Raw genomic sequence first — 21,758 nt, forward strand, 5'->3', positions numbered from 1 at the left:
CGTTGCGTCCCACCACATTTCAGTGATCCCCACTGGTCTGGGCTGGTGTCAGCCGGCAGGAGGGCGAGCTCCTCCTGCTTGTTGTTCCTCCTGGTTCTTTGGGTAGACGTGATATCTTTTATTAGACCCACTAAATAGTTGGGGGGAAAAATGTTCTTTGCAAGCTTTCAGGTGCAAACGCCCTTCTTTGGGCATAGAGAGACTCTGCTGGTATTATGTGTTCTCTGAGGTAGAAAAGAAGCTAATTTTCAATATGCAGGTCTGTGAAAATGCAAATGAGTAGTAGTTTGGGAAGCAACGGGTAGAGATGGGGGGGAAGTAGGGGGAGGAGGGAAACGTGTGAAGGACTGTAGGTGATCAGCTACGGGCAGGTTACCTGGGGTTATCCAATGGCAGGCAGGATGTCATGTGCCATCAATCCTATATATGGGTGCTTGTACATGTTATCGGGTTTTTCTAGCCAAAGATATTCTCTGTGTGTGAGAATACATGTCATGAAATGATCACAATAAAAATAATCCTGCTGGATCATGCTAAAAATAAAACGTGTTGGAGGTGGTCTAATTTACAACGATCAATAGAAATCTATCATGATAAAAAGATGCCAATGTGTATTTTCACATGTGACTAACCTTGCAAAATGGTGATTTCTGGTGCCGTTTCATGACCTGTATCTAAACAACGCATAGTGTGTACAAGCACCCTATGTTTCAAGCAGGCATCTTCCTGCTGGCTCCAGGGCTGCCCCCACACATGGGAACCAGGGTGAAAGCAACCATCCCATCCTTCTCCAGCTCCCTCTTTGCCATCCAGTCTACAAAACACCCTGGCAATGGTTAGGAGGTAACCTGCTCCCAGACACTGACCTTCAAGACAGCACCCACTACATGCTTTCAAAATATCCAGAAGGGAAAATTTCATAGATTTCATAGACATTAGGGCTGGAAGGGACCTCGGGAGATCATCGAGTCCAGGTTGAGAAGCATCTATGGATGCACGCCAGCATTTTGGTCGCTTTACTAGCCGCAGCATCGCATTGCAGGCTCATGTTCATCTTGTGGTCAATGATGACCCCCAAGTCTCTTTCTTCCGTAGTGCTAACCAACGTAGCACTGCCGAGCCTATAAGGATGCTGAAGGTATTTCTTCCCAAGGTGGAGGACCTTGCATTTTTTGGTGTTAAACACCATCAGGTTCTCGTCTGCCCATTTGCTGAGCTTGTCCAGGTCAGCCTGGATCACCCGCCTATCTTCTGGCGTGGATGCTTTGCCCCAAAGTTTGGTGTCATCGGCGAACTTGGCCAGTCCACTCCTGACTCCAATGTCCACATCATTAATGAAGATGTTGAACAATATGGGTCCAAGGACAGAGCCTTGGGGGACCCCACTGGTCACAGGACACCACGATGAGTGACTGCCATCAATTACTACCTCTGGGTCCGACCACAGAGCCAATTTCCCAGCCAGCGGATCGTGGTGGAGCCAAGGCCACAAGTGGCCAGTTTTGCCAAGAGGTGATCATGGGATACCAGATTGAAGGCTTTTTCAAAGTTGAGATATATGACATCAATCTCTTTTCCTTTGTCCAGGTGATAGGTCACCTAGTCATAAAAGGAAATGAGATTGGTCAAGCAAGACCTACCCGCAACAAACCCGGGAAACTATAGGCCAGTTAGTCTTACCTCAATCCTGGGCAAGCTGTTTGAGAAAATTATTCTGGCACACATCCACAAGGGGCCAGCTGGAGACTGCATGCTTAGGGGCAGCCAACATGGGTTCATCAGTGGCAGGTCCTGTCAGACCAACCTGGTGGCCTTTTACAATCAGATAACCAAATCCTTAGATGCAGGGATAGCAATGGACATAGTCTTCCTGGACTTCCGGAAGGCTTTTGACACTGTCTCTCACCCCGTTCTCATCAAGAAAATGGGGGACTGCAGTGTCGACACCCACACAGTCAAATGGGTCGCCAACTGGCTGGTGGGCCGCACGCAGAGGGTGGTAGTGAATGGGTCCTTCTCAACCTGGAAGGACATGGGCAGTGGGGTCCTGCAGGGCTCGGTCCTCGGGCCCGCACTGTTCAACATCTTCATCAGTGATTTGGACGAGGGGGTAAAAAGCACCTGCTCAAATTTGCTGATGACACTAAGATGTGGGAGATGTGGGCACGCTAGAAGGGAGGAATAGGCTGCAATTGGACCTAGACAGGTTACGGGTGGGCGGATGAGAACAGGATGGGATTCAACACCGACAAGTGCAACGTGCTGCACCCGGGGAGGAACAACCGGCACCATACCTACAGGCTGGGGAGCTCCCTTCTCATCAGCGCGGAGGCAGAAAAGGATCTTGGAGGCATCACTGATGCCAAGATGAACATGGGCCGGCAGTGCGGGGACACGGTCAGGAAGGCCAACCGCACCTTGTCCTGCCTCCACAGATGCATCTCGAGCAGGTCCAGGGAGGTGATCCCTCCCTCTGTGTGACACTGGTCAGGCCGCAGCTGGAGGACTGCGTCCAGTTCTGGGTGCTGCGCTTCAGGAGGGATGTGGACAGCATGGAGAGGGTCCAGAGGAGGCCACTCGCATGATTGGGGGCAGCAGGGCAGGCCCTACGAGGAGAGGTGACGGGACCTGAACCTGTTCAGCCTCCACAAGAGAAGGCTGAGGGGGGTCTAGTGGCCTGTTACAAACTAGTCAGGGGGGACCAGCAGGCATTGGGGGAGTCCCTGTTCCCCCGAGCACCGCCAGGAGTGACCAGGAATAGCGGTCACAAGCTGGCAGAGGGGAGATTTAGGCTAGACATCAGGCAGCTAGCGTCTGGAACCAGCTTCCAAGAGGAGTGGTGCAGGCTCCTACCCTGGGGGGCTTTAAGAGGAGGCTGGACGAACACCTTGCTGGGGTTGTCTGACCCCAGTACTCTTTCCTGCCATGGCAGGGGGTCGGACTAGATGATCTGCTCAGGTCTCTTCCAACCCTAGAAACTATGAAACTATGAAACTCGTGCTGCCTATCCCTAAGGATGTTGGCATTGGCCAGTCCATTAAGGATGGCCTCTTCGATAAACCTTTCTAAGCTCTTCCCCGGGATAAAAGTCAGGCTGATGGGCCTGTAGTTAGCTGGATCCACTTTCCTCCCTTTCTTGAAGATCGGCACCACATCGGCCTTCTTCCAGTCTTCGGGCACGACACCAGAGCGCCAGGAGCTCTCGAAGACCCGTGCCAGGGGCTGGGCTGTGACGCTTGCCAGCTCCTTGAGTGCCCTGGGGTGCAGGTTGTCAGGGCCGGCTGACTTGAAGGTATCCAGCTTCTCAAGGTGTTCCTTCACGAGGTCAGCATTGACGGAGGGTAGGGGATCCCCCTCACCCAGATTTCCCTGTCCCATAGCAGGCATGGGCGTCCCGTGGGACTGATCAAAGACCGACGCAAAGTACCTATTTAATAGGCTGGCTTTTTCCTGGGCATCATGTCTCAGTTGTCCCATCTGGTTCAGCAGGGGTCCAGTGTTTCCCTTGCTTTTCCTCCAGCTCCCCACATATCTGAAAAAGGACTTTTTATTGTCCTTTATGCCCGAAGCTAGCTGGAGTTCAGTCGCAGCCTTGGCTTTCCTGGTTTGCTCCCTGCAGGACCGGACCAGTGCAGAATAATGCTCCTTGGAGGTGAATCCTGTCCTCCATCCTACTCACCACCAAACAATTTCAAAGTAAACAGACTATTCCCACTTTTCTCTGAGCCTAACCTGCATAAAATGAACGGTGCCAAACAGGGGATTTTACCACACCTGCAACTCTCCTATGAAATACGAACTTTCATTTCTACCTGGGACAACTTTTACAATCTTTTCTCCTATGCCAGAGGAAGGTTACTTGTGCCCAAAAGCTTGCAATTAAAGACCTTTTTTTGCCAAAGATCTAGTTGGTCTAATAAAAGACATCATCTCTCCCACAAGTTCTGATTCAAAATATCCTGGTGCTGACCCGCAGAGTCTACACGAGGCCTAGGAGACATCCTCTGCAGCAGAAGCAGCCAGGGGACCACAAGACCAGCCCCGTGATGCCATCAGAACCCCTGATGCAGAGACTCGGTCCCCGGTGGTGAGGGATCCATAAGGAAGAGGGTCTCATCCTTTTGGGAGATCTTGGCAGCCCATAGGAACTGGCTCTCAGCTGCAGCAGCCTTGGGGGCTGCTCTCGTGCACACCTGGGGCTGTATCCAAACTGTGTAAAAAAGTGATTCAAACCTGCTTTCATCTCCCGCTTCTCCCATGGCTGCAGCTTCTGCATTACCCCTCTGAGAGGCCAAGAACAAAGGAGGATGCCCGATCTGTCTTGAAGGCTTACCTTCAAGCACAGCTTCGCTCACCGCTGGCGTACAGCCACCGCAGCCGTGATGGATGGCAGCTCTCTGAGGGTGCACTGCAGCTTAGGACATGAAATAACACAGAATAAAGTCTCCAGCTGGCAGAACAGGGAGCGTAGCGTTAGGAGACACTCCCTGTCTTTTGGGAGCAGAGCCAGGGAATGACACAAAGGCGAGAAGATGTCGGGGCCGTCTTGTCCAGAAGACAGACTCTCTAGGGAGGCCTCATGCTTTACTTTGGCCGTGATCTGGATGGAGGGCTGCTCCTACCGAGCCCCAGCTCTGCTTTCTGCTGTTCTCCCCTCCAAGCGCTGGCCTACAGCCCCTGAATAAACTTTGAGATCTGGAGGATTGCAGCTCAAGGCTGCATCACGTCATCGGAAAGCAGCTAGGTCCTCCGATGCTTACGCTGAATGCAACTTTTGAATGCCTTATAATGCACAGGGCGAGTAATCGTGCATTGCTATTTTCTGCTTAACGAGTTAATAATGTGCCAACCCAAATCCTTCCGTCGCTAACGCCGCCAGTGGGACTCATTAGCCAACTTGAACACGTATTTGAGGGAATACTAATATTCACAATGTACATTTTGAGATCTGTGTTGTTGTTTCTGGTAACCAAGACCCTGTTAATGCACTTGGTTTAAACACTAGCTTCCAGGTAATTTTTTATCTCTCTTTCTCTCTCTCTAAACATTTATACTGTGTGTATCATGCCGGTGAGTGATATTAATGACAGCTTGTCATCGTGGAAAGCCACTTCTAGCTGTCAATTAACGGGCATTTAGACGGGAAAGCGGCGGGCTCAGACCTCATGGGAACACGTACCCCTCCCTGCTTGACAACGACCCTTGCGCTAATTTGGGAGCACTCCTGGGCTAGGAGGCTGGTGGTTGCCTCCGGGATGACGGTGGAGCCTGGTGAAAAATCAAGGCAATTCTGCGGGGTGTGAAATGCTCAGCCCAGCAAAGACAGGTCCCCAAAGCAAATCAAGGCGATTTGTCACTCACCTCCATAAACACACTTCATCCTTGTACTTTTCCCCTCTTTGCCAGGGTGGTCCGGTGTAAGAGCTTTCTTGTTCCCTTTATTTTCCTAAGGACTCCTCGCTTGGTAATAAAAACGTGACGGCTCAGTGGGGTTTTGTTTTCATTTCCAACGTGCTGGCTCAGTTCAAAGACAATTAAGTCGGTGGGTACTTGGGAGCTGCCATCAGGGCTGTGCGGTGGAAGGATTTTTTTGGCCCCCCTGGTTAAAATGAAGAGGCAGCCTTTGGTGCAAGCACACGAGGAGATTGGGCTGGAACTTCGGATCCGGTTTAACACTGGCTATTCGCATCGCTGGTTTTATACGAGGCCACCGAGCCTTTCAGTCAAGACTTGATCTGCTGTAGTGCAGCTGGACGCAGGAGTGACTCAGTGCATTTTTTTGGCCTGGGAGGCCACAAACACCCGGTCCCGCCTGGGCTTCACATCCTTTAAAAGTCCGAGGAGCTGTACAAGGGCAGCCAGAGACAGGATCTTGTTCCAAAGCCTGTAAGCACAAGAGGGCCGATGAAATACAAAACCAAACGGAGCATAATTGTGGCCTGAGGTTCTTATAGAAATGGACTGTAGACATCAGGGCCAAGTACAGACATTACACTTTTACTGGTACAAGTCATCGGAAACTGGTCTATAGCCCTAAGAGAACAGAAGTTCGGCACACAAAACTGATCTATACCTGTAACCCAACAAAAGTTCGGGACGCAAAACCGGCACAAAACGGGTCTATGCCCATGACAGAACAGAAGTTCAGCACACACATGGTGCGTCTACAGGTTCATTAATGTGCGGTAGTTACCCCGCGTTAAGTTTAGTACTTGCATAACCAAGTACTAAATCAGTGTGCAATAACTGCAGTAGTGTCAGCACATGGGGTTTTTCAGACATTATCTGTGCAGTAGCCTAGTACTACTGCACCATAGCGTATTAGCATGGTTTTTTCCCAGCACACTACTGGACACTGTTATTAGGCTACTGCAAGGTTAGCATCTCATGCAGGCACACCCACAGACTGGTTTTAAAATGGCAGAACCCGGTCTAAGATTTGCCCTACCCCCCACCAAAGGGCGAACGTTTGTTCTGTTCGCTACCGATATAAACTCTGCCGCTTACAGAAAACGGCATAACTTAGGACAATGCTGTCTCAGGCTTTTTGAATGCCCATACCTAGCCTCGGAGGCACTCAGACGCTGCAATAATGACCCCGAGTACAAGAACGCAGAGAAAACTATACAGACAGCTGATGCCAGACATGACACGGTTTGGTCCATCTCCAGGGACCAAGGCAGGGTTGGCCCCTAATGTGATGCTTTGCAGGGTCTTGTCTAGACAGTCTGTAATTCCCAAGCATGAGGGCTTCTTCCCCCCTTCCCATGAGAGGCCAGTCCAAAGCCAACACAACCCGCCGTGGGAAAATGCTTCCTGGCGTTCAGCACAATTTCTCTCTTCCTTGTCCCATTCCTCCCAGTTCTACCCTAAAACTGCCTTAAATAATCCCCTTCCCTTCTCGGGGTTTGTGGCCCTCACAGTTGTGCAGCATTGCCTCGTTGCTCTAGCACAAAGCCGCACGTATCTAGCAGCTCACTGCTTTCTCTTAATTTCTTTTTGCTTTTGGGTTGCTTCTTATAAGACCAATGTGGTTTGGGGAACGTTGCATCGCAGAGTTTGGCATGGATATAACCAGTCTGGTACACTGCATTCACTTCTGGGTGCCATAGTGTCAGCCAGGTACTGTCAAATATGGAGCAGAAGAGCAAAATGAGTCAGGGCTGACTCACTGGGAGAGATTTAGGAGCACAGTGCATTGAAGATTTAAGAGTAAGTGATGATTCGAGCAGGGCACGAGCGCCATGTGCATCTGTCCGGAGGCAGCAAGCACCGAGGAGGAACAGGGACCGTCAGGATGACATGCACCGCAGGGGCAGAACAACTACCTGAGCAAGAGCAGAGCAAGGCTGAGCATCAGGAGAGCTTCCTGACGTCGATGTGCCAGGCTGCGGTCTCAGCTCCTAAGAGAGGAGACACGAGTGCCCGGTTGCCCGATCGCTGTCCGTTCTACGCTGAGCAAAGGAGCTCGGTGGAAGATCGATCGTGCCTTTTCCGACTCCAACTCCAACTCCAACTCCTCCAAAACAGGCCAGAACAGTGCAGCGGAGGAGACAAACCATCATGGCGATTTACTAAAGCAATAAAAGCCTTGCTTATTTTTGGGTATATGTGACAAAAAGATACGGATATTGCATAGCCCAGCCTGCATTTTTATTTTGATATTCTAATGCCAGCCACAAAAAAAGTTCAAGCTTAACCCTCGTGGTTTATATTGTCACCATAAAAGCTGGTAAAAAATATTGTACAGTTGGGTGCAGTTTATTCTTTATATTTTAATGGCTATAGCAAAAACTCCACTGCTAACTAGTAAAAAAAAAAAAAAAGAAGAAGTTTGAATGTGTTTTACAGCTTTGGCGTCATGGGAAAGCTGTATTTCAAAGTGAGGGCATCAACAGCTATGAAATGGGACATTTTTAAACATTTTTAATGGGACATTAAAAAAAACACTTCGCCAAAATCTCTTTGCCAGTATTTTAACTAATAGGGTTGCAGTGTATAAAGGGCTTGCCCAGGCCACCCAATACCGAGCTGCAGCACGAGCGCCTTGAACTTTAAGTGTAAATGGGAAAAACATCTAAAATTAAGTGTTTCTCCTGGAGGAACAAATCGCTGATAGAGCCAATCTCCCTGCAGAACAGGCGCACCTGCTGGAAGGTAGAGAGGTACTTTTACGGCGGGTTTTAACTTCAAAATAAAATGCTTTCCACGGGAAGTCATATGGACCACAGCTGGCCAGAAAAATGGATTCTCTGCCCTTGGGGGAATTCTGAGATTTCAAAATTTGGCCTGGACCCCAATCAGGACGAGACATTGAAATCTTGGAGATTTTCTCCTTAATGAGGTTCCAAAATATTTCATTGTGACATGATCAGAACACGATTCGTCTCATGCTCGTTATGTGATGCTATTAGCAAGCTGCTATTCTACCCCTTAGCAAAGGGTGATTGTGTTTATATCCATTATATCTTCTCATAGTGCGTTGTGGCGAATCATTTAAGATCATCCTGGGGAACCATTATAGGGCCAGGGAGCTGGAACAAAAGCGACCTCTCTTCCATGCACAGGCATGTGTTACTGCCCAAACCAGCAGCACGTACGGGCAGAGGGCTTTCACGGCCTGCTGAGCTGTGAAGTTTGCATTTCTGCAACAGAGAAACCGAAAAAGGTGAGAGGAGAAGAAGTGGGGAAGGCATTTGTTCTTCATTTGGTTTCCAGCAGGGAGCTTGGGGCTCTACAGACAGCTTGGGGTCTTGCCCACCTCTCCTGGACCCTGGAAAACAAAGGAGGTGCCTTGCCAACGATGCACCATTCCCACGTCCCCGTGGGTCAGAACCGAGGTACGTCTCACCCAGCATCTTGCTGCCAACGGTGCTTGGCACCACCTGCCTCCGGAAGATGCAGCAAAGCCAGAGGAGCAGATGCAGGGAACCCCAGAGCCGCGGGGCGGTCAGGGAGCTGCGGGGTCACATCCATAGTTTAATAGTTTCATAGTTAGTAGGGCCAGAAGGGACCTGAGCAGATCATCGAGTCCAACCCCCTGCCATGGCAGGAAAGAGTACTGGGGTCAAACGACCCCAGCAAGGTGTTCATCCAGCCTCCTCTTAAAGCCCCCCAGGGTAGGAGCCTGCACCACTTCGCTTGGAAGTTGGTCCCAGACCCTAGCCGCCCTGACCGTGAAGTCGCGCCTCCTGATATCTAGTCTGATCTCCCCTCTGCCAGCTTGTGACCATTATTCCTGGTCACTCCTGTCCGTGCTCAGGGGAACAGGGACCTCCCCAATGCCTGCTGGTCCCCCCTGACTAGTTTGTAACAGGCCACTAGATCCCCCCCCAAACTTCTCTTGTGGAGGCTGAACAGGTTCGAGTCCCTCAGTCTCTCCTCGTAGGGCCTGCCCTGCTGTCCCCGACCATGCGAGTGGTCTCCTCCGGTCCCTCTCCATGCTGTCCACATCCCTCCTGAAGCGCGATGCCCGGAACTGGATGCAGGACTCCAGCTGCGGCCTGACCAGCGCCGCACAGAGGGGGAGGATCACCTCCCTGGACCCGCTCGAGATGCGTCTGTGGGTGCAGGACAAGGTGCGGTTGGCCTTCCTGACCGCGTCCCCACACTGCCGGCCCGTGTTCATCTTGGCGTCAGTGATGACCCCCAGATCCTTTTCTGCCTCTGCCCTATGAGAAGGGAGTCCCCCAGCCTGTAGGTATGGCGCTGGTTCCTCCTCCCCAGGTGCAGCACCTTGCACTTGTCCGTGTTGAATCCCATCCTGTTCTCGTCCGCCCACCCCTGTATCCAGTCATAGTTGGTCGGGCCAGAAGGGACCTGAGCAGATCATCAAGTCCGACCCCCTGCCATGGCAGGAAAGGGTACTGGGGTCAGTACTCCGACCTGTGCAGGAGGCAGGACCAGCCCTGTCCAAACTACCCCAGACGAACCCCGTGCAACATGGCACAGTCGCCCCTGACACAGCCCCAGGCATCACACCCACCCTTGCTCCCAGCACTTCTATTCCTCCTGGTCTGCCACTTCTCTTCCTAATTATTATCAGTGTCTGGTCCTTTGTGCTCTTCCCCCAGTATTTGAATTCTCGCCTTTCTTCCCTTCTCTCCCAGACTTTCTTCCCCTCCATCCCTCCTTTCCCTTTCCTCTCTCTTCAATGCCCTCCCCGTCATGCCTCTGAGGATCTGTAGCAGGAGGGAAGGGGAAGGACCGGTTCATCTCACCGGACTGCCAAACCACACATGTCCCTGCCCAAGCAGGAAGCAAATTGAAGCCAACATTGGCCAGAACCTGGGTCGGTGGCTGGAAAAAAAGCTCCCAGCGAGGGCAAGGGCGTGCTCTGCTGCAGGACACAACGCCCCTGGCTGCAACCTTCCTCCCCCCGAGACATACGTGGTATGTCATGGTGCTGTGCCCACCCCCTCCCTCTCCCTTGGGGACCCACCAGACCTGTCCAGAATCCCTTGGCTATTTATTCACCATTATTGCCAGCTTGAAGGCGCAGGAAGACCCAAACCCTTGGAGCATCCCTGCAAACCCCCCGAAAAAGGATGCTTCTGCCATGGCAAGGGACAGCTTCCTGCCCCCTCAGAGGACACAGCTCCCTCCATAGACCTGGTCCTTCTCCCTGTTTTTGACTTCCTAAAGTACCGGGTTAACTGCCCGGTCCCCCTACATGCTGCCACTCGATGCCTAGGCAGGCTGCCCTCTGGAAACATAGCTGAGACCACAAAAAATTCATCACGCTTGTGACCCGTGTCTGAACTAAGAGACAAATCTTCCCAGCCGAAGAGGCCAGTGTAGTAATGTGCTACCTTATCTCTAGTGCCACTGACTGGGGTCTATTTAATTTTCCCTTTGATTTTAATATAGATTTATTGAAAGTTTCAGTTATCAAAACAAACTGCGGCAGCAAATTGGTGTTCTTCTGCAGCCACGCAAGCACCTATAAAGCTGCCAGTGTATGAAATAAATGGTGCTATATGGGAGGTCAGTTATTGCAATAGAAATTCCCTTGGGATTTGCACTGGGCAGTTTAATATTTTTCTTATTACCCTCTTTCTTCTCTGCTATTTATGCCTTTCTCTTTAAATTTAAAACAACATACAGCCACCTGCCAGAACAAGGCGTGCTTATAAAATCATCTCTGATAAACCTGCGAACGAGCACTCTCCCCTCCAAGGGCTGGCAAACACTGACTTATCTTCACTAACAAAACAGCTGGAGCAGGGGCAGACAGGCTGAGATGGGATTTTCCTCCTCAAATGCTTCCCCTGCCTACGCCAGCTCTTTCCTTCCTGCTCGGGAGAGGACTTAGCGTTGTCAAACCTCCCTGAACGCGGCTCCCCTGGCTCATCCTACCTCGCTGGTGTCTTGCGTGCCCCTCACTGGGCTTCGAGGCTGGTCTCCGTGCTCCTCAAGACACACTACAATATGGTTTGCAATGGTGTCATCCCCGCTCCCCGGTACGATGTGGCACCAAAATAAGTAGTTCGTCACATTTTTGCATCAAAAGAAATAATCAGGGTGTTTTGACTCCATCAGGAAGAACCCAACATCCCTATGCAGGTGGCAAACCAACCTGTGCTGTTTCCATAGCTCTCTGGAAACTGTTAATTTATATAGAAACCTTATTAGTGGAGAGGACTTTCTACCATTTAATTAGCATTATTTCCATTATAGTAGCCTCCGTCAGGATTAGGGTTTGTTTTAGGGCCTATGCAAACAGAGACAGGCCCTGCTCCAAAATGCTTGCAATATAAACGGGGAGGGAGGAAGAAAGGGCTAATTGTTCTTACTTCCCTGTCTTCACTGAGAGAGCAAGTGATTTGCCCAAGGTCCCACAGGAAGAACTGGGAGCCGACCCCTCATGCTGCAAAACTCAAGTTAAGGAAGAAGGAAGACAGCAAATGCTTGGACTGCACGGAGCAAACAGCGAACCTGTTTGCAGTCACCTGCGAATACCAATCTCCAGCGCAACAAGCCATGTCCTTGCAGCAACATGCAATGCCCACGCATGTCCTCGGCTCTCAGGGACACTGTAGCTCATGGGGCCTGTGTCACTCTGCTTTGGGGCAAACCTGTCGCAACAAAAAACCAACGTCCATAATGCAACAAATACATAAACAAGCAACAAAGGGTTAACTCAAACCCGCGGTCCTTCCTCGGACTTGGAGAGGGCTACTCCGGCTCTGTGCAGCCTTCCCTGTGTCCACCAGCTCTTCTCCCTGGGAGCTTTTAACTTCCTCTGGGCCAGGCAATCATCCCTGTCACTGGCCCTGTGCCCTGGAGCAGGCAGGCTATTACTCGTTAGCCCCCCACAGCTGGGCTCCCCCTCCGAGCCATGCACCTGCCTACAGGACCGCTCCCGGGTTTCTTTCCCCTTGACTGAAGGAGGCTCTCTTCACCGTTGGCAGCAGCTGTGCCAGCAAGGATAGCTCTCTGGTCCTCTGTGTTCATCATCCACCATTTGAACCCACTTCAAGGTCCTCCACTAAGACAAGGGGTTTGCGGTCACCAAACACGCTCAGCTGGGAAGAACCTGGTCTCGGAGACTGAAAGCTGCCTATATGGCAGCAGTTCCCAATCTTTGGTACAGGTTTATTATAATTACTTTATATGACAAAAATTTGCCGGGGGTACTTAAGGTTGTATCGTTTCAAATTGGTGGTGCTTGGAGTTTGGGAGCTGCTGGCCTGTGGGTTTCCAGTTCCAGCACCAGCTGCTTTGGTTTCTGCTGCCTCTGTACAATGTCTCCTTAAAGGAGGGGTCGATGGGGATGCCCCTCACTTGTAGCACCAGGGCTCCTGAATCAGACACTCATCCCTGCTCTGATGGCTTGCCAAAGACCATCGGAAATTCACTGAACCATTCAGCTGAAGATTTCCCCAGGTGTGAGGGACTCTCCAGCTGCAGCACAGCTGGCATGGCTTCAGCAGATGTTCCCCGGCGCGGCGAGTCACGCCACTCCCCAGCGACCACTGGGTAACAACCCTCCTCCGCTCTGCCGCTTGCAGTCCCATCCAGTCCTTCATCTTGGTCCCCATCGCTTCTTGGGTCCATCTCTTCCTCTTTCCCTCCCCTGCGCCCCGCACGACGGTGCCGGCAAAGGCGACTGTCCTGCTCGTGACGTGTCCGAACCATTGCAGCTTCCTCCAGCGCTGGTTTGTAGGTCCCGATGCCCTGGCTGATTTGCTGCTTGGCAGACTGCTTGGTCCAGTGCTCAGCGTACGAGACACGCAGCCGTCTCCTAAAGCAGCGCATTTCAAATGCCGCGATTTTGTTCTCTCATTTCTCATTAAGCGTCTGAGCCTCACAGCCATAAAGCATCGCGGAGATGACCACAGCACACAGCAGATGTAACTGCATCTTCCGTGTAATATTGCTGCTTGCCCAGATTTTCTTTAGCTTTGCTAGCTGGCTGGTGGCAATGGGTATCCCTAGCATGTAGCTGGCGTAATAAAGGTAGTGCTGGGTGGGTAGGCAGAACAAGCATCCTTTACTGCTTGTAAATACTGACCTGTGAGATCACTCAGTCTGTGCAGGTTATAACTGGTGCCAGGAGGTACAAGGTTATGCTCTGGGGACAACTTAAGGATGAGGCCTCTATTGATCATCTCTATTGGAGCCGTGAGAAGAGGTCTTTTTAAAAGACAATCTAGGTGAAATAAATCAGTTTTATCCAGGATCTGTCATGGGTGAAGGAGCCTAGCCACTAGCTTGCTTGATGAAGAACCGATTCCAAACTACCCCGGACCTCAGGGTTTAAACTCTGGAAGCAAAAGCTACACGAATTCAGACTAGAGCTGCAATGCTGTTTTGCACTAGGGAGGGGAGTTAAACATCAGAACAGCTTCCCCAGGGCTGGGGGTGGACTCAAATCGGGTCTGGGCATCATTCAAGGAGGTATTTCAGCCAGAAGCCATGGGCCTGATGTGGTAATTGCTGCGGTGAAGTCCTGCAGCCTGTCAGGCAGGAGGTCACACTCACTGATCAGCAATCCTGGCTGGGCTTAAAACCCCTTAACCCCTGTGAGCAGCTGGCTTGCTCTCCCAGCTCAGGGAGGACCTGCCGCCAGGCTCAGAGGTTCTTGCAGGGCAAAGTTTCATCTGTTTGACATAAAATTTAGGCAAAACATCAGACTAAAAAACAGTCCCTTTGTCCACCAGGAACAACCGCTCCCAGAGCCTTTTCCCCTGGTGTCTCTCAGGACTGAAAGGAGGACAGACAGGGAGGTGGACAAACACCAAATCATAGGACATGAGAGTGGGAAGGGAGCTCAGGATTCACATCTAGTCCCACCCCTGCACCAAGCAGGACCAGCCCCAACTGCATCGTCCCAGCCAAGGCTTGGTCTAGTGGGTCTTCAACACCTCCAAGGAGGGAGATGTCACCACATCTCTCCCACATCTGTCACACCGCCCTCCTAGTGAGAAAGTTTTTCCTAATATCCAACCTCAGCTTCCCTTGCTGCAACTTAAGCCCATTGCTTCTTTTGTCACCTGCCCCCACTGAGACCAGCCCAGCTCCATGCTCTTTGCAGCCCCCCGGCAGGGAGGTGGAGGCTGCTGTTCAGTCCCCCTTGGTCTCCTCTTCTCTGGACTGAATCAGCCCAGGTCCCCCAGCCTCTCCTCACCAGTCCTGTCCCCCAGCCCACAACCATTTTCGTTGCCCTCCAGTGGCCCCTCTCCAATGTGTCCACATCCTTTCTGTAGTGGGGGGCCCACAGCTGGACACTGGACTCCAGATGTGGCCTCCCTGGTGCCGAATAGAGGGGAAGGATCACTGCCCTCGATCTGCTGGCACCGCTCCTACCAATGCAGCAAGGGATGCCGTCAGCCTTCTTGGCAACACATCCCATCTCACCCCACCCTACTCCCGGTCAGGATTTACTGCAAAAAGCCCACCTCCCATCTGCAGCTCTCAGCTTGGTCCCCTTCCCAAACCGGTCTGAGCCCTAAACAGGACTTTCTGTCCCTTACAGGGAAGGTCCACGCTACTCCAGTCCCCTTTTGGACTTGCCCCTGGCCAGCTCCGAGTCCCATTTCATCCCAGTTGGAGGTGTCAGATCAGCTCTGCAACGTTTGTTTTTCCCTGTCTAGCTTTAAAGCTGTTCGCACATCCCATCATCCTCTGACCTCTTCATTAGGAGCTTCGGGTGTTTCTCGCCGCATACGCTTTGCCAAACCACCCGACAACCCGTGCACATTTAAAGGAGGAAAAAAAAAATCCCCCTCAATATGGAGAAAGGAATACGCAAAATTTGGCAACGTTTCCTGCAGGTTTTCCAAGTCGCAAGTAATAATTCAACAGAGAAAGGAAAACCAGTAGACTAGAAGCATCAGTGTTAACAAGTCAGAATGACACATGTGCTGCCAGATTGTCTGGCTCGGTGACAGTTGCTAGCATCCCCATTATTGGGAAAATATTGTAAGCGTGTCTCCGTGCATCTCTGCAGTTTATTACTTCAGGTCACCAGGGCTTCTTGTTTCAGCTTGAGGCTGGGGCGAAACGGCTCCCCAGCTCCCCTTCCCTGGCTCACCTGGGGACGTGGTCCCTTGTGCAGCCTGGGTGCATCTGTCCAAAGGACCCGCTGCACTTCTGGGTGCATTACATGACTGCGTTGCATATTATTTCCAGGGAGCCAGGTGCATGGATGGAGCGAAGGCTGGCTGGGCTTTCTTGATGTGGCCGTCTTTTGCATAAATTATCAATCAATAATCTCAGGGTTAAGGGAATTTTCATCTCTCCTGGGTTTTTTTCCTCCTGCTCTGCTTTGCCCTGTCTCTCTCCTTGAAGCCCAAGCTTTTTTTTCATTGTTGTCTTTGCCTTCTTTCTCCCTGCTGATTTCTTCCTCCTCTCCCTAGCTCCTCTGCTTACCTTTTACAGGGTCTCCCTTCCCTCCCTCTGGGGGTATGACCAGCTCTGGCTGCCTGCACTGGTGCTGGCTACGGCTGTTGAAGAGGGAGGCAGGGTCACCTCCCATTAGGGCTGATACGACACCGGGGTTAGTGATGCCTCATGCCCCAGGCTAGGAGCCTCCTACCCAGTCCCTCAGCCTCACGGCCTGAAATCTGGCGTTCATTGTTCCTCCTGCTGTCTTTGGCTGAAAAGCACTCTCAGCCTTGGGCCTAGGGAGCACTTATGGGCACATATATACATGCACTAATGTGCTTTAGTTAATGCACATTACCCTGTCTTAATGCACATTAACTAAAGAGCACGTTTTTAGTGATGTTTTAATATGCATTAAAATAGGCTAATGCGCATATAAAGTGCACATATAAATGGACCCAATGTACGTCACCAAGCCTAGGCGTTGCACTTATGTCAGTGCACGGGTCATCCCCATGGGGGGATTTCACTTCCCTTGCACCTTTTCTCCCCTGTGCTGGTGGTCTGTGTTTCTGCCGATGATGCAGTTCACTGGTATAAATACTTCCACTTGCCCCCCTGCTTTTTTCAGCGCCATTCACTCAACTCCCAAAACCACTTGGAAGTGAAACCAAGCCGTTCACCTTTCCCGGGGCCGGAAAAGGGCCTGTGACTCCGCATCCTGGCACCACTTGCCATCTGTCCCGGCTCTGCTCACAGGTGCCCTGAGCAGCAAGACAAAACTTTAAACCATGCTGGAAAAGCAAAGGGAGGATGGAGGGGAGAGCGCACGACCCGAGTTGGAGAGAACATCGCTGTGAATCAAAGCAATTTCCTGCCCTCCCATTTTAAATGGGGGGGTGGGAACGTAAAAGACGCAGGAACCTGTGTGAACAAGGTCAAATTAAATCACATTTCCAGGCTGGGGAAATTACTTTTGCCTGCAGCAAGAGAGAATGGTATGCGGCGCGAATGAAGGAGAGGAGGTGGATGCCAACGGGCGTGCTGCACTTGTATCCAGTTAAGGCAAGACGGATGGAATTTGTAATTAGTCCATTGAAATATATCCATGCGAGATACCAGCTGCTCAGCTCATGCAGGCAGGAGACGCGGGGAGAAGGAGCGGACGAGGTCTGGTGTCCAGCCCATCATTGCAGACACGGCACACTTCCTCCCGGTATCTGCGGACCCCCGGCCCCATCTCACCAGCTCCTCGATAAGGTCACGTCCCCACGTGCCGCGAAAGTGGGAACGCCGGGGTGACAATGAATGATTGCACCAACAAGCACCTACCAGCTTCACCTGCTCCCGTGAACGTGGATGGGAACCGGACCAGACCCTGCCTGAACTCAAGGTTTCCTCTTTGCCCGGTTTCATTTCCAACTCTTGCAACCAGACCCGGAGGAGGTGAGAGATGGAGCGACACCATGGCCCCTTGCGATCCTGTAGATGCTCATCTATCATGGACAGACAGAGGGATGGACAGCGGGAAGGACTCTTGAAGCCAGAAGCAACATCTCGATGTGTGCATGTACCTAATAAATCATGCAATCAGCTTCATATACAATTAGTCTCACGCGCTTTCTGGCACAAGTCAAACACAAAAGCTGGTCACTGCAACACATGAGATGCATCGCAGGAGACCCCTCGGTAGTTCGCCCTCACTGCCACTAGAGGTCAGATGTTATTCCAGCTCGACACAGCTACGCCCGCACAGGATTTGGCCCAAAGGGACTATCAGCAGGGCCGGGGCACTATGTTCAGGAACTAGAGAGGTGCGCCCTATGCACTCGGTGACTTTAGCTTCGTTAAATATGTCACGATGTTATAGCGTGCGTGCGGTTGCAAGCGTTCCCCCTTCCAGAAGCACGAGACTGGAAGAGACTCCCGGACCATGGAGATTATCATGCCATTGCTGGATTGCGCCTCCTCGCCCCCCTTTGCAATCTCCCCAGGCCTCTAGTGATTGCCGACAGCTTCAATAGAAAACGACACACACCTTAAACTGCATCACATCGTTATTTAGGTCCCAGTCTTGCAAAATGATCCTTGGGGACAGTTCAGGGCTTGTGTCTGGAGCCCAGTGACTTCAGCGGGCTGCCCGCTGCGTGGCTCTGACGGCTGGTATGCCGTAATTCCCGTCACTAAGTCTCAGCGCAAAGTGTGGTGACGGTCTGCACCGCTTATGGACTGGAGCAAGCAGGCCTGCACACTCTCGTGGCAGTGGTTTTCCTTGTCTAGCGGGTAGGAGACTGTTCAGACAGCACGGTATCAAATTTGCCCAAGCTTTCATTAGCAAATCATCTCAGTGAGCAATCGGGGCGGGGGGGGTGGGGGAAGAAGTCAGTTAACAATTGAATGACTTCAACCTAGTGATGCTTTCAGTTTAGGACAGGAAGTTGCTGGCCGAGCTGCCCCCATTTGGTCAAATACCCTTTAATTAAAGCAGTTAAGATCCCCCTACACCAAAAAAAGATGTCTCCACACTTTCTCGTTTTGCATGTGTGTCTCCATGACTTGCCTTGCCTAAGGCTTCAGGCCCCAGCGAGAGCCACCAGCACTGCTGTGTGCAATTGCCGACCTACAGACGTGGGATTGGCATTAGGAAATATGAGCAGGTATCCATGTGGAGCCTCTTGAGGTGTGCGCAGTGCTTTCCAGGGGTGTGAGGAGCTGACAAGCTCACTACAGGCAGAGAAGGTGTGCCCAAGTCATGGCTTTCAAGTGCCAAGTTACTTATTCTGGGTGCCCCGTTTGAGATGAGTAAGGCCAGATCTTCAGAGCAGCTGAGCACTTGCCAGTCTCTAGTGCCTTCAGCACAAGGATGTCCAGAACGGACCAATATCCAATTTCTCCAGGGGCTGCAGGGATAACGCCCCACAGGGCAGGTCCTTGCCATGCTAAATAGCTGCAGGCTGACCCCAAAGCAGAAGGGTTTATGTCCCTCTCAACACACTCCAGTTTGCTTGGCTTTGCTGCATTGACTACGGTCACTCCAAACGTTCCTGTCGCCCATTCAAATGCTGAATCCATGCCTGAGGCTGGACGTGCTCGTGCCACCAGTGATATCCTGCAGCAAGGAGTTCCACAGGCCGAGCGTGCACCATGTGCTTCCTCCGCCAGTCCATCGAGGTCGGCCTCCAGAGCCAGCGCGGGGGTCAGTGGGGTTGAGCATATCCAACAGCTTGTTAGCTCCACAACCCAGGTGTATCCCAGCTCTGCTACAAGCGACAGTAAAGGGCCAAAGGGAGACAAGAGACCGGGGGAAATGGGAAACACTTAGCACGGATGACTCATGAAAAGCAGCAGGAAGTCTGCGGAGGAGACTCGCAGGAAAACAGCGAGGACGGCAGGTGCAGCACGCACAGAGCAGCGAGGAAACGGGCCGGAGACCCTTCCAGCGGAGGAAGGCAGTGAAGCTATGTCAACGTGCAGCCCCCGTGACGTGCCCCCGGCGGGCAGTCGCATCTCCTAACAGAGCCCACATGCAGCAAAAGACCGTCTGCCTGCTTCCGCCAACCGTTAGAGGTTCAGCGACCGATCCAGACTCGCGTCAAGACCGAGCATAATAATAGTACTAGCACTTCAACGATGCATTTGTATTTCCAGGGCTTTGCATATAGATACTTGTGGGGACCAGACAGGCTGGAAAGCGCCTGCTCTTCGTCTGGTTACAACATGAAGGGGAGGCTGTCTTGGAAGACCACATGTCTATCATCGAATCCTAGAAAATGAGGGTTGGAAAGGACCTCAGGTCACATCCAGTCCAACCCCTGCTCCAAGCAGGACCAGCCCCAACTACATCCTCCCAGACAAGGCTTTGTCTACCTGGGGCTTCAAAACCTCCAGGGATGAAGAGTCCACCACCTCTCTGGGTAACCTGTTTCAGTGTTTTACAACCCTCCTAGTGAGAGGGTTTTTCCTAATATCCAACCTCAACTTGCGGCAACTTGAGCCCATTGCTCCATCTATCATCTGCCCCCACTGAGAACAAGTCCCGCTCCTTCCACTTTGCAGCCCCCCAGCATTTAGATGCTGCTATTTAGATGCAAGCTGAAGAACTGCAGCCAAGGACTGGGCTACTAAAACGGAGCGGACGGGCTCTTTTGGGCAGGAAGGGAAGAGGTGCCCGAGGCCGCGTGCCAGCTCCCCTGTCCATTGCTGCTAACGGGTGTGGGATTGGGACCTAACAATCTGATATCCCTATGCAGAGCCTGGCGGCATGACGCAGAGATCAGGTGCGCCACGTAGGAAACAACGATATTGCAACTGCTTCGGCATAAATCATGCAAGCCAAAGCCCAAGGGACCTCTCTGAAAACCCAGGCGAGGACCAGCGGGAGCTCGAGGGCACGGCAGGCTCTGAACAAGGCAAAGGAGATTCCCGGGCTGGGGGGAGAAAGGGGTCAGACGGCTTCGCAGCAGGCCCCCTGCCTTCTGCACCCTGCAAACGGGGGACCCGTGGCGGGGGGCAGCGGATGGGCTGGGGAGGGGGAGAGGGCTGAAGTCAGGGGATGCACTTCCTGCTAACGTGGGAAGGGGAGCGGGTGCTGCCCTGTGGAAGTCCTTGGCTTCATGTGATGCCCAGCGGAGCAGGGTGCGGCGCGGGATACGTGCCCAGGGCACCTCCTCCTCGGCGCCCGCCCTCGCGCCCGACGGCTGAAGGGGCTGTGTTTGGAAAGAGGGTGTTGTGCTGACGGGCCAGGAGCTCGGGGAAGGTGAAACACATGCTGCATTTTGCTCAGCCTGGAACAGAGATCGGTTTGTTTTTTCAGCCTGGGTTTCTCTTCCCCTTCAGGTCCAGCCTCCCACTCTTATTAAACAAACACATCAGTCTGGGGAAAGAAAGTATTTATTTATTTGGTTACTTTTTTTTTTCCTAGGGAGGAATACCATCCTGTTGGCATGACAACGGCACTGTGGGCTACCATAAACAGGGGCTCGTTAGCAGCGCACCAGTGCATTGGGCTAGTCCGCAGGCCGCGGCCCGTCGGCGCAGCTAAGGTGCGTGGGTTTACGGTGCCATCTTGTTGGCATCACAGCACGGCAGTCACAGGAGCGGGCAGTGGGAGCTCCGGTCCGGAGGGCGAAATCCCCCCTTGGCCAAAGTCTAGGCGCCACAAAGTCATTTGCTCACACGCCACGCGAGTCCCACTTGCACCTGCTCTCAGGGGCAATGCGAGCAACGCGCCGAAAACCAGGAGCACCCTGCACGAACCATCCTGCCGCGTCGCAGCAGCCTGGAAAGTGGGTCTCCCAAGTGATGAGGGGGTTTCTTCTGAAAAAACCACCTGTCCCTTCTGATCCGTGTCGAGGACACTCAGGTCCTGCCCGCGTCGGCTCCAGCACTTGTGACATCTTTGCAGAAATAATGCAAAGGACATTACTGCAATAATGCAAAGGACATTATGAAGCCAAGGACATCCGCTTTGTCTCCGGCTTTTCCATGCAGTGACACATGGCCCAGCTGACCCGCGCAGCTATGAGTGGCCCTCGCCCTGGGCTGGGTTCTGCAAACTGGGACCCATACTGGCTCCCCATGGGTTTCACCTCGTGTTATACCCGCCCGGGGAGAGGCGCCCGGAGAGCTGCCAGAGCTCTGCCCTGCTGTGCTTTGGGTGCCTGGCTATAGGGCAACGTGGGGGAAGCGCCCCAGAGGAAGGGGCCCCTTTCCCCGGGGGCTTCGGAGACCGTGGATACAGCCGGAGCACCGGGGTCAGATTTGCCAGGCATTGCAAAATGAAGGGCTGCAAGCACGTCCACTCCAGGGGCTCTGCGCTGCTCGAACTCCTCTCCTCCGTTCTCTGCTTGCGCTTCATTTATCCCGGATCGCACCTTTTCCTGGAAAGGACTCCCCGGCATCTCTGTGTCCCGCTGTCCCAGATCCTC

Source organism: Crocodylus siamensis, chromosome 5 (assembly GCF_052110815.1).
Source record: "Crocodylus siamensis isolate JL-2025a chromosome 5, ASM5211081v1, whole genome shotgun sequence".
NCBI lineage: Eukaryota > Metazoa > Chordata > Crocodylia > Crocodylidae > Crocodylus > Crocodylus siamensis.